Source organism: Benincasa hispida, chromosome 10 (genome assembly GCF_009727055.1).
Source record: "Benincasa hispida cultivar B227 chromosome 10, ASM972705v1, whole genome shotgun sequence".
Lineage (NCBI taxonomy): Eukaryota > Viridiplantae > Streptophyta > Magnoliopsida > Cucurbitales > Cucurbitaceae > Benincasa > Benincasa hispida.
Genome location: NC_052358.1, coordinates 45,312,081 through 45,317,125, shown reverse-complemented (window position 1 = coordinate 45,317,125; position 5,045 = coordinate 45,312,081). Strand labels below are relative to the sequence as shown.

Genomic DNA, 5,045 nt, shown 5'->3' with positions numbered 1-5,045 from the left:
AAGAATTGTTTTTCATATGTATTTATTAAGTTTTATGATTTATGGGTACCCTATTATTGTTTTTAACATTTGTATTTAATAAAGAACTTTTGAACTCTCCTTATCTATTAGCATTTATTTCATCATAAAGGAGTGTCGTTTTAAGTTCCATGTATACATGTATTTTAATAACGGCCTAACTTAAGTCCTAGGGGGTCAGGTCATTACAGTTTAATTGTGTTTTCTTGTCTTTTTCCATCATCACAACTTTGATGTATAATGCCAATGCAACCTTCACGACATCTTTATCGTTTCTAAATCTGGATTTTTTAAAGCAATCTCAACATCCTTGCAAAGTTTTTCCTTCTTCTCATTTGGTTCCTTTGGTCTGAGCAATAGATGTCGTAGTCTCTCACCGCCTGTATCTCTTTCAATTGTTTTCTCGGGTCGGCCACACTCAGTTATCAGATTAAAATTATCTTGGGTGAATGTTACTCTCTTCCTCAGTATGTTGAAGCTTATAACATCTGGGTGCTCATCACTAACCTCCCTTAACAAAAAATGGTGGAACAACTGCCCATTAAACACAAGGTCCACGTCTAGTAGTGAATCAAAACACATTTTCCCAAACATCACTGTTCTATTGTAAGTTTCTTTTTAATCAGGTCATTCATTTTGTGGACCATGCAAGAGATGGGAGCATAAATATTTCTAGAAGGGACGACCATCTTAGTAATGTAACAAACATATACATTGCAACAATAAGTATAAAATCGTTTAACTAAACTATCGTTTACCAAGTCCTAAACGATCGCTTGCACAAAAAATCAAATGATCGTGTAGTGGAGAGACTGGTCATGCTATATAATGCATCATCTGAAGATATGTAACAGAACAAATCTAGTCAACTGAAAACTTCTTCTACTCTAAAAGTGCCGACTGTGATGTCTTTCTTAGGGTCTACATGTCTGAGAATAACTCTATCTAATTAAGTCTCACATTCATGAGAAACTCATCATGAGACTCTATACTGTCATGGGCTATAAAACTTTATTGAGCCAATCCTCATTATTCTTTAACCTTAAAAAAATCACATATAATTACTTAGACCCTGTTGCGGATGAGTCTAAAATTCCCTCTGAAAATGAGGTTTTGAAGTTCCTAGATGCTAAAGCATCAGTCAATTGATAACACGTTTCCATAACCTTGTAATAACCGTAATTGATCTATGAAGTTAGTTTTTTTTACAATAAAACCTTCTTGATTCATAAGTAATAGCTTGAATTACTCGTACTCCCTAGAGCTAGTTAACTCATTGCCTATGCAAGGGAAAACATACTATCCTGTACTGCTCAAAACCCTCCTATAGTAACTTCTTGTTATCAACTCAATTTTATTACCAGTCTATCCCTTATGCCAATGGTGATATTGGAAGATCCAACTTACTTTTGTGCACATACCACTTTTGTCTACCTCAAATTGGATTAATTTCCTTTTTCAATCAAATTGATGGTCTTGCTAGTTCATGTTTCGAACTTGCACACTATGTCAAAATCCCTTAAATCTTACTAATGCCCTCAATAGTTTACCTCAACTAATGAAGCCTCAACATACCATGTCAATAGTTCTTGAACATTTACTATTACTAGTAACTCCATTTTATCTTATCCCTTCTCAACCTTTTATTTCGGTAATAGATTCTTGTGTTAAAACAACGTTCCATACCGATCATCTATATAAGCTATCTTTCCATCCAACTCATATTCTCCTAAAGTTCCATATGATAATGAGATATTTTTCTTTTACACCAAAACAAATTCCTTGTAACCCCTCATATCATGCCTCTAAACCATACTTAACTAGGAGTTTTGAACACATTAAATTCCTTTCTCTTTCCAAAAGAGTAAACTTTCTTGGATACTTTTTTTTTCCACTTTCCAAGTGGAACATAATCTCTTTACTAAAGTATATTTTACTTAACTCCTCCATAAGTCTTATCTTTCTCACTAAGAATTTTCATCTTGTAGAATTCTTCTTTGTCAATTTTCATGCTTTTAAACTCCAAAAAACTTTTGTTTGTTCAAATTTGTCCAACTTTGATCTCCTCATCACAATAAGGCTATGGATTTAATTAATCTAGGCACTCTAAAATAATCCTTCAACCCAAACAAATAACACTTTGCTTTATCCCCTTTAAGTCTAAACTCATGTCCAACTATTTTGGCTTCCTTTAATGACATCAATTTAGCTGATATTCCAAAAGAATCCTTCATATCACTACACATATTTTACCTAGTCCATCAAGTCGTAGTATTACCAAAGTGATTATGACTTATTAATCATTTCTAAAATTCCTCTAAAAATGTTTAGTTTTGATATCTCATAACCTTTAATAAATCCATAGTCTCTTCTTTTTCTCCTTCTTATCCATAAAACAACTTTTAACCTTATACTTGACTACGTGGCCTACGAAGGAATTTATTTATACTAACACAAATTGCAATACTCAACCAAAAAAAAAAAAAAAAAACATAACACTAGTCCTAATGAATTCTTATCTAGACAATTTCATTCCTTGGCTTAAACATTTAAAAACCTTTATTCCTAAATTGCCATAACTCTACATAGTTTCATAGATCTTTGAACTGAGGTATATATTTGTTTGTTTCTAACATAATTTCCATGAGATAAACTAGTGCCAAGTGACCTCATAATTTTATATTTTTTTTCTCTTTTTGTAGCGTCGTACCTGAATAATCCGCTTATAATAACTTCTAACGAGTCATTGACCTAGCATTAGAATAAAACTAGTGCATTTAAGCTAAACAAATATTTTAATGCACAACTACCATAAAATTTTTAATTGATAAAACATACCTGGTGATGACGAGGAATCCGTTCATGGGCCATAGGGATAATTTGGATTTACATAGTAAGTCAATCTACATAACCCAAAACATAGGCTCTGATACCAACTGTAACGACCCAACCCTCTAGGACTCAAGTTAGGCCGTTACTAAATGCATACATGGAACTTAAAACGACACCCTTTTATAATGAATTAAATGCTAAATAAATAAGGCAATTTCAAAAGACATTCATTAAATTCAAATATTAAAAACAGACAATAGGGTACCCATAAATCATAAATGATAATAAATAGGTCTGAAAAAAAATCTTAGTAGTAAGTTTCAAACATCAAAACTGAAAGTTGAAAAACATGAAAAGGAATCTAAATATCATGAACGGAAGCATAGAACTAGTCCTAATGGCTCGATCACGGATTATGCTTGTCAATCGCCAGTGCATCTCTACCTTTACCTGAAACAACAACATAAGAAAGAATGAGTATAAAATACTCAATAAGTAACCCCACTACTGGGGTCAGGCTAGACATCTATGTCCTTTAGATGCCTACCTCTGGTGGAACATATAAACTGCTCTAGTCCTCATGGCACACATACATACATGAAAAACTAATTTCTATCCTATTGTAGTTAAGTATGCCTACTACCTCTAGTGAATCTCGAAGGAAACACAACCCCTGGTGAATCTTGAAGGAAACACAACCCCTGGTGAATCCCGAAGGAAACACAACCCCTGGTGAATCCCGAAGGAAATACAATATCTGGTGAATCCCGAAGGAAACACAATCTTGTGAATCCTGAAGGAAACACAATCTGGTGAATCCTGAAGGAAACACAATCTGGTGAATCCTGAAGGAAACACAATCTTTGGTGAATCCCGAAGGAAACACAATCTGGTGAATCCTGAAGGAAACACAATATCTGGTGGGCATCTAACTAATTAGTGAGGACACTATTACAATCTCAACATCACAAGTATCAATACGTGGTTCTATAACATACATATACATTTCATCATCATGATTCTACAATATACATATACCTCTCGTCATCCTAGTCTCATAACATACATATACATCTTATCATCATGGTTCTATAACACACATATAAATTTCTTCATCATAGCTCTACAACATACGTATGCATCTCATCATCCTCAGATTCAGCAATATCTCCAATAAAAATAATATACTAAAATCATACTAGTATTTAAACATCTCAATAAATCATAATTATCATTGTCAGACACTAGGGTAGTTCCAGTAGTAAGATTACTTACCTCGATACTAGATTCAGATATCGATCAAAGCGGCAGTCTCCAATAATCAATCTTCGAATTCAATTCCCTAACGAAGCCTGAGCAAAAACCACCCTCAAGATTCCAATCTCCAAATTCTTCATTCAATCAGACCCTACTTCCAACTTTTATCTTTTTCTCCCGTAAAATTTTCAATTCACAAAGAATTTAACTCACCCCCTTCCATAATGAAATTAATTCTTGACATTAATTTTAAATTAAATTTGTGTGACATAACCCCCTTCCAAAATGAAATTAATTCTTAACAATAATTTTAAATTAAATTTGTGTGATATTAAAAGTCCAATTTCCATAACTTCCCTCCGATTAAACCATTAAATTTAAACACCCATTCCTTCCAAAATGAAATTAATTCCTGCTATTAATTTTCAAATTGAATAATTTCAACGTCAATCCATTAGTTTCCAAATTGAATAATTTCAACGTCAATAATTAAATTCCCGCAATTACACTTAAGTCAAAAATTCCAAAAATGCCCTTAATTAATAAAAATTACTAAAATTACATAAATAATAAAAATTCGGGGTGTTACATAAACAATAGTCAAATAGAAAGACTATATTTGCAGGATCTCTAATACATTCAAGAAATATTCGAAAGTCATTTGTTGTTTCTTCTTAACCAGACTTCACATATGTAAATTGTATATCGAAAGAGCAAACACATTATATTCCATGTGGGGCTTGTTTTTCTACCACGATATGGAATTTGCTCATCTTGTGGAATAGAAGCACTAATATGAGTTCCATCTATTACACCAACACAATCTTATTAATAAAAATATTTATTTCAAACAAATTTTCATTGTAATAACGTATAAAATAATAATTAGTCAAGAAAATTACCTTAAAATAGGGATAGTATTTAGATCTAAACATTAT

The 5,045-nt window shown here is 32.4% G+C and overlaps 1 long non-coding RNA gene across 1 annotated transcript; it reads right to left on the bottom strand.

Moving 5' to 3' along the window:
* Window positions 1-3,129: 3,129 nt before the first annotated feature.
* Window positions 3,130-4,408, bottom strand: LOC120089244. The gene is made up of 2 exons (XR_005485106.1): window positions 4,126-4,408; window positions 3,130-3,300 (listed from the first exon to the last, which is right to left on the bottom strand). It is a non-coding gene; the product is annotated as an uncharacterized LOC120089244 (long non-coding RNA).
* Between the last annotated feature and the right edge of the window lie 637 nt (window positions 4,409-5,045).